Source organism: Symphodus melops (assembly GCF_947650265.1).
Source record: "Symphodus melops genome assembly, chromosome: 4".
NCBI lineage: Eukaryota > Metazoa > Chordata > Actinopteri > Labriformes > Labridae > Symphodus > Symphodus melops.
This window is the reverse complement of record NC_136694.1, coordinates 26,593,487-26,602,618: the sequence shown is the minus strand read 5'-3', so window position 1 is coordinate 26,602,618 and position 9,132 is coordinate 26,593,487.

Below are 9,132 nucleotides of genomic sequence, written 5' to 3'. Positions count from 1 at the left end.
GACAAGCACTTCCTGTAATTTTGCACCTTTTTTCTTCTGAATTCATCAGCTATCGTCTGGTCACAAGACAAAGAAAGTGCAGATGATTTAACTCAATTTCATTTAGTTGACAAAGGTAAGGAGAGTTATTTTACACTGTAATGACGCTAGATTACAAAACGAGATTAGCAAGCAAAGTAATCCAGAGAGACAGAGACACAGTAGGGCAGAAAAGTAAAATATACATAATATGTTAATGTAGGCTCCACGATATCAGAAAGATATCACACATATCTTAGTAAGGGTATTTTATCAGGTATTTGGCCAATCTGGGAATAAATTCCTTACCAATAGATTTCTTCACAAACGTGTTCATAAAGGTGTCTTATAACACACAAAAAATACATTTAAATCCAACTCCCATAGGAAAATCCGTGAGAGCGGCTCAAAGTCGGGGTACCTGGAATAGTACTTTATTGGTACCATATACTTATTGGTGAAAATTTGAAAATGTCAACCTTTGCTTTTGGTAGCTTGTGAGGGGTCAAACTAGGGGTTCTTTGGGATTCTGCATCCATTGCAAACATTTGTTTTCCAAAAAATCCACTCCTTGGTGGAGAAATGGCCACGCCCACTTTTACATGTAAATTTACAGTAGCTTTATATGTTGATTTTAATATCTCAAATACTAGTGAAAAAATATACTGCACCACATTGCTAAATGTATTAGGGGTCCAGGTCTGAGTTTTCTTCACACTCTACTGTTCTTAAAGTGGGGACTGGGACCCCCTGGGGGCTTATGAGACACTGAGAGGGGGCTCGCGAGTTTTCCATCACCAAATACAAAAGTTGAATGATCTAAAATTTCATATCTTACCCATTATGGTGGGAAAAAACCATTCAAATATTAGTTGAATTTTAACTAATGGTTCAAAAATGTTTAGCAGTGGCAAAGTAATTTATGCTTCCCATAAGTGAAACAATGCAGGTGTCTGCTGCTCCCTATGAATGACATTTGACACCTACATAAACTGAGTGTCTGTTAAGGAAATTCTGAATGTCCTACTGTTTATACATTATATTATTATACAGCATTTCTTACATTACTCTGTTGAAATAGAGACAGTCGGGTTCCCCGGTCTTTAGCACAGTTATTGGGGGGGTCCAAGGCTGAAATGTATTGTAGCCATCGTAGAGCCAATCGCGGGGACTGGATGCTGCAAAGCATTATGGGTGTTCAGGACTTTGGTGTAAACCATGAGTGTTTGGGGTATTGCTGTTCATCAGGTCCTGCTGTTGGCAATGAGATTGTAGTTCTGTTGTGTTTAATTAAAAGCACCTGCTCGGGGATGGTGCGAATTGTTTGAAACCTAAGCTCGTCATTGAGTTGTGTTCCACGCAGTTCGCTGTCAGAAGTGGGACGGCGACGTTGAGAAGAACCGAGACAGAAACCCTGGAGATTGGGCAGGCGGTGAAGCAGAGAGCGTCTGCTCTCCGAGAAACGGCGCGTCTGAAGAGAGAGCTTGCCGGTGAGTGAGACGACGCTCAGCGGCTCCGTCGTTGCCGCCTGGAGGCCGCCACGATATAACGGGACAACACCATTGGCGCCATACCTCTCCCAAGTCCAACTAGCAGCATTGCATAGTGGCTGGAACAATGAGGAAGCTGCCACCCACCTGGCGCTGGAAGGGAAGGCAGTTCAAGTGCTCCTTGACCTCACTCTAGCACAACAGCGATACTTCAGCAGCCTGACCACAGCTTTGCAGAGGTGGTTTGGACAGCAGCGCTGCACGGATCACAGCAGAGACCAGCTGGCCAGTCGTCACCGATGGGGAGGAGAAAGCCTGGGCAACTTTGCCGCAGACGTGCAGCTGTATGCCCAACAAGGTTACCCCTACTTTGATAGAGCTGCCCAGGAGGAGCTGGCTCTGCACGCCTTCCTACAGGGGCTCATGCCTGAGAGACTGCGCCAGCATGTTCACCTGGCAGTCCCTCACTGAGGTGCTGCATGAAGCTGAACGAGCTGAGAGGGTGCTCTCCACACAGCCTACACAACCTGCTCCACGACCACTTGTCAACACGTCTGACTGTAATGAGGGGGAGGAGGAAGGAGTCCACCAAGTCATGCGGCTCCAGAGAAGGTCCCCGCGCTTCCGGCGGCCGCCCCGCTCAGTGAACCGGTGCGACGAGCCTGGTCACATCGCACGCAACTGCCCGGCTCCTGCCCCGAAAACCAGCTCTCGGGGGAAGCTACCGTGGAGTGGCCCAGTGAGGGGACCGCCACTCCAGCCTCCAATTCCCCTCCAAGGCAGATATACGCTGGTGGGCTGTTGTGGCCACACAAAAGGACTGTACCTGAACTGCCAACTTGATGGTCAAACCTGCTCCGCCCTGATAGACACGGGGTCAACCATTTCCTTGGTGAGACCAGGTGTCCTCCCTGACACCACAGGTCCACCTTGGACCCCCACCAGCACCCAGCTGATGACGGTGACTGGAGAAAAGGCTAGCATGGAGGGGAAGAGGCTGTTGACGGTCCAGGCTGGAGACCAGGAGGTGGTGCACGAGTTCTGGCTTGCCAATATCCGGGACCCGTGTATCATCGGCCTGGACCTGCTGAGCCGCTGGGGAGCCCAAGTCGACGTGGTGAAGAGGACCGTCACCCTAGGCAAAGAGACTGTGGAGTGCCAGCCAGGGGGACACCGTCGGTCAGCTGAAACCCAGCGGAGCCAGGCAGTCCAGAGGGCGGCGGCTGCCTGCCCTATTAGTAACGGAGAGGGGTGGCTCACGCTGACAGCTGAGCAGCTGAGGGAACAGCAGGAGAATGATGCCTGCACCGCTCAGAAGAGACCAACCCAGCGCTCTCACACCCCGCTGGAACCTGAGATCGCCGGCGGAAAAGAAATGGACTACTACGAGGGAGCGTTTGCATGTGGGGCATGACTACACCCGCCAGGCCCAGGCAAACTCCGGTGTCCCGCAGAAGAGGGCCTATGACACCCGCTGCAAAGGACGGGCCTTTCCGGGTACGGATGACTGGTAGGGGTCGCATGGTGGCGCTGCACCAAGACAGACTCTCCCCATATCACCCTCTTTCTCCACCTGCTGCTAATGAGGGAGGTGATGACAGCATTCCACGCCCTGACCCTCCACCTGGACCAGCTCCTGATGGTCCTACACGGTCTGCGCGCCGCCAGAGGTGGCCTGGACGCTTGAGGGACTTTGTTTTGGGTGATGGGGTCACCGAGGACGACTGACCCCTCAGGTGGGGGCTATGTAGCAATCGTAGAGCTAATCGTGGGGACTGGATGCTGCAAAGCATTATGGGTGTTCAGGACTTTGGTGTAAACCATGAGTGTTTGGGGTATTGCTGTTCATGACGTCCTGCTGTTGGCAGTGTAGTTGTTGTTGTTCATGTTCTGTCTAATTAAAAGCAGCTACTTGGGGCAGTGTGCATTGATGGAGACCAAAGCTTGTCCTTGTGTCATTCTTCCACGCAGCTTGCCACAGCATGGTAACCTCTGCTCTACATCATCATTGATACAGTTCTTGCAAGTCATACCTTTGTCATTTAGCTTACACTACGCCCCACTGACCTGAGCCAATGCAGGTTTTCTCTGAGCCCAGCCTGTCCTTTTAACTTAGCCTGAGTGACGTCACATCACCTATCTGTCACTGCAGGGGGCTTTGGAAGCCGATCATTTCTATGCTCGAAATCCTGTCTCAACCTAACTTTGAGTTAACCTAACTTTTAGTCAACCTAACGACAGGATAAGAGCTTGAGCTGAGGCATGTTTTGAGCATTTTGACAACCAGCTACACCATGCACGCTTATCAATCAGGTCAGCTACACGCCTTATTGTGAATAACTCTTATCTTTCATCCAATCAAAACTGATGAGTCATCAAAACATTCACCCCCCGTACAGTGTGTGTGGATGGAGACATGAGCTAATCACACCTATTTGGTTGTTTTTGAAGCAGGCTGTAAACATGTTCATGTCTGCTGTAAAAACAGGCTTTTTGAATGGGTGTGTATGTGACTTCCTGTGCTGCTGCAGCCAGCCTCTAGTGGACACTCGACGTACTGCAAGATTTGACACTTTCACATCGGCTTAATTTTTCAACATTAAAGGTTTTTGCATAAATGCACCAGGTGCTTTGCACTTGGTGATAAACGTATCATATCTGGTCAAATCTGTTGATTAAAACAGGAGTTCTTGGTTATAACAATGAACTTTTTGCAAGTTACTATAGCCATTAAGAACTGGTATCCACATTTTCCAGTACACATATCATGTACCATCTATTACTCTATACCTGGTGTCAGTGTTTCTGGTTTGATACAGGTTCTTATGGAAGGCGATGGCTGAGTTAATCTAACTCGAAACTGTACCTCCAACAGATAGAGGGTGAAGCTGCAAAGCAAAGTCTCCAGACCTATATCAAAACCTGGGACTGGAAGGTTTAGCAGAGTCTTTTGGACCTCAGTGACTATTGATGGGTGGGAGGAGTTTATGGTTATAAGCTGGTTCAAACACAGGACCCAATGGCTCCTGAGGAGCTTTAATTGTATGGAGAAAGGTGTTGAATGTATCTTGGCATGCAGAAATGGTAAAGGTACAGCGTGCAAGAACTGTATCAATGATGATGTAGAGCAGAAGTTACCATACATTTCAGCCTTGGACCCCCCCAATAACTGTGCTAGAGACCAGGGAACCCGACTGTCTCTATTTCAACAGAGTAATGTAAGAAATGCTGTATAATAATATTATGTATAAACAGTAGGACTGTGTGGACATTCAGAATTTCCTTAACAGACACTCAGTTTATGTAGGTGTCAAATGTCATTCATAGGGAGCAGCAGACACCTGCATTGTTTCACTTATGGGAAGCATAAATTACTTTGCCACTGTTAACCATTTTTGAACCATTAGTTAAAATTCAACTAATATTTGAATGGTTTTTTTCCCACCATAATGGGTAAGATATGAAATTTTAGATCATTCAACTTTTGTATTTGGTGATGGAAAGCATCTCGCGATATTAAAATCAACATATAAAGCTACTGTAAATTTACATGTAAAAGTGGCCGTGGCCATTTCTCCACCAAGGAGTGGATTTTTTTGGAAAACAAATGTTTGCAATGGATGCAGAATCCTAAAGAACCTGTAGTTTGACCCCTCACAAGCTACCAAAAGCAAAGGTTAACATTTTCAAATTTTCACCAATAAGTACAGTTGTGTGCGAAAGTCAGGGCACCCCTTTAAAAACAGCATATTTTATATATTTAAAAATTTATATTCATATTTACTGTCTCTCTGGTATATGGGAAAAAAGACAATATTGTCAGGAAACATTAATGCATAGTTACATTTTATTTTATAAATTGAACAAAATTACAAAAATTAAAAACATAATTTTGGCATGTGCAAAAGTCGGGGCACCCTGAGAGTTTCAAAGTGTCAGATTCTTTTTACAAGCTCAGACCTCTACCAGCTCATTGGTCCTGAAGCATGTGTCAACAATTGTCATTAGGGAGTGCCAGCTGGTGCCAATTTGAGGGTTTCTTAAATACGGTGACTCCACAAACCTTGTACAAACACTCAGCAACCATGGGTTCCTCTAAGAAGCTGTGTAAGACAGAAAAAATGAAAGTAATTGATGCCCACAATGCCGGGGAGGGCTACAAGAAGATAGCAAAGCGTTTTCAGCTTGCAGTTTCCACAGTGCGAGGCATAATTAAGAGATGGCAGGTGAGGGGAACTGTGGAGGTCAAGAAGAGATCTGGAAGACCAAGGAAACTCTCGGAGAGAACAGCTCGTAGTCTGGTCAGAAAGGTAAACCAAAACCCACATTTGACTTCAAAAGACCTCCAGGAAGATTTAGCAGACTCAGGAGTGGTGGTGCACCCTTCCACTGTGCGCCGATACTTGCACAAACAAGACCTTCATGGAAGAGTCTGCAGAAAAAAACCTTATCTACGACCTCATCATAAAATACAACGTCAAAAATATGCAACAGAACATCTACAGAAGCCTGATGACTTTTGGAAACAAGTGCTGTGGACTGATGAAGTTAAAATAGAACTCTTTGGCCACAATAAGCAAAGGTATGTTTGGAGAAAAAAAGGAGCAGCATTTCATGAAAAGAACACCTTGCCAACTGTTAAATATGGGGGTGGATCCATCATGCTTTGGGGTTGTGTTGCAGCCAGTGGGACAGGAAACATTGCTCGGGTGGAGGGAAGAATGGATTCAATTAAATACCAGCAAATTCTGGAGGCAAATATCACAGTATCTGTAAAAAAGCTAAAGCTGAAAAGAGGATGGCTTCTACAACAGGATAATGATCCTAAACATACCTCCAAATCCACCATGGACTACCTCAAGAAACGCAAGCTGAAGGTTTTGGAATGGCCTTCACAGTCTCCCGACTTAAACATCATTGCAAATCTGTGGGTAGATCTTAAAAGAGCTGTGCATGCAAGACGTCCTAAGAATATTGCAGAACTGGAAGCCTTTTGCAAGGAAGAATGGGGAAAAATCCCAAATAATAGAATCCAGAAACTTGTTGTTGGCTATAAAAAGCGTTTACAAGCTGTGATATCTGCCAGAGGGGGTATTACTAAGTACTGAAGGTACTGATGCTGTAGAGTACCCCGACTTTTGCACATGCCAAAATTATGTTTTTCATTTTTGTAATTTTGTTCAATTTATAAAATAAAATGTAACTATGCATTAATGTTTCCTGACAATATTGTCTTTTTTTCCCATATACCAGAGAGACAATAAATATGAATATACATTTTTAAATATATAAAATATGCTGTTTTTAAAGGGGTGCCCTGACTTTCGCACACAATTGTATATACCAATAAAGTACTATTCCAGGTACCCCGACTTTGAGCCGCTCTCACGGATTTTCCTATGGGAGTTTGATTTAAATGTTTTTTTATGTGTTATAAGACACCTTTATGAACACATTTGTGAAGAAATCTATTGGTAAGGAATTTATTCCCAGATTTTTGCAATATGCCCTTGCTATCTATGTTTAGCTCATTTCAAAGCTCCCCTTTATTTAATTTTTTTTACATTTATATATTTATGTATTGTTAAAAATATTCAAGGCTACAAATCCAGGGAAATCTCAGCGTGCCATTTGTCATCTTGTATGAAGCCTGATGAGCAGGAGGTGAGGAAGTGTTGCTCTGACGCCACCTGATGTCTGCTGCACTGCAACGTGACATTCTCCAGATCCTGGAAAGCAACCACTACACTTTGAATGTGGAGTGTATCATGTTGACCATTTCTGATATGAATAATCCTTAAATACGTACCTTTAATTTCTCAAGTGAAATACATTAGTAAAGACTTGTCAGAAAGATTTAAAGTTGTCAGCACTGACTAGTTAATTGTGATTAATTAAGGTTATGGTGATTAATTACCTGCACTGTCATTCATTTACTGCTCTGTGTGCCCTTGAATGGCCAATAAAGTTTTTTTTATTGAAGCAGGCAGTCATATTTCAGTCATAGAGAATGAGTAAGCTGTATGGACAGCTGCAGGAAATAAGTCACTTATTAAAAATAATTAACACACAGGACATGATGCAAATTCAAGTGTTTTGCAATTTTCCTGAAACAGTTCTAGGAAAATCTGAAATATCTTAACTGAAATTTGGGAAATCTCTGAAGAGGCTTTATGATGAAATCACTCTTGTTAAGTGGCTCACTCCAAAATTGCTTTAATAATTAATCCGTTTTTTAATCAAAGCAGAGTTGAATTTAAACAAGTAAAGTACTCTCAGCTTAAGACAGTACTCAAATTCAAAACTTTTTAAATGCAATAATTGGAATTTTAAACATTTATTGAAAATGGGATAATCTGGATTCATTTCTAAAATGTAACAGTTTATTGTGACTAAATATTATAATTGTTTGACAGCCCGACATTGACAACATTTTTAAAAAAGTTCTTCAACAGTATGTGCTATTTTGCGTTTTTTTTTTTTTTTTTTAACATTTGTAAAGCCTATAATTTATTTCAAATACATGTATGCAAGTTGATGTTTGAATTCATATAGTTATAGCTTTGTTAATTTAAGTTTCTTTATCGCTTTCTGTAATGTTTTGAGATAAGCCCATGGGTTCCCTTCACCTGCACATGTTATTTATTTGTAGACACTTATTCTTTTTATTAATTAACCTTCATTTGCATGAGTCGGTCCCATAAGAACTCTTTGTTTGTTTTTTCTTACAGGAGACATGGCCAAGACAGCCAGCAGCAAAAACAAGAATTTACTTCTTTCTCTGTCTGATTTTTCTTTCGACATAGTGCAAATAAACTGAACTTAACCCTACTAAACCATACACTATCATTAGCCTAAATCTGTAGTATGGTGAGGTGATAGAACTGGCACCAGGATCTCTTATCTCTCTCTCCCTCTCTCTCTCCCAGCTTTCATATCTTATTACTGCTTGTCATCTTTATATTCTAACCTCTCCTTTTTCTGGGAGCTCCTGAGCTCTCTTAGGTTCCTTGGGACTGTTGGTGAGGATGGCCTGCCCAAACAACCCCCCCCCCCCACCGCCCCCAAACCTATTCTTCTTTCTGCATCTTGTCCCATCTCCCCAATCCCATTTTCAAGCCCAGCACAGTTTAGCAGATGACTGTTCCGTCATGAGCCCGGGTCTGCTGAAGATTTCTGCCTGTTAAAAGGAAATTTTTTCTTGCCACGCTATGACGGATTAAGCTGGGCTCTTGTAATATAGCCATAAGTAAGGTCCTTTACCTGCTTTTTGTAAACATAACGATGAGCATGGTCTTGTTACCTGCTCTTTTGTTAATGTTAACAGACAAACAGTAAGGTCCTTTACCTGCTTTTGTAAAGTGTCTTGAGATAACGCCTGTTATGAATTGACGCTATATAAATAAAGATTGAGATTGATAGAAGGAAACAGACATAGTGTCTACTGAGGGCTGAAATGATATGCTATCACACACTGTATTTGAACCATGTCTCTATAAGGCTGCAAATCCGCTTAGATTCGGTTTTACATAGGGCATGTGTACACAAAGAGAGGTAGGAGATATGACAGGGGTGAGGGGCGGGGCTTTACACTTGGCTGACCAATCAGTGGACACACTGGCTC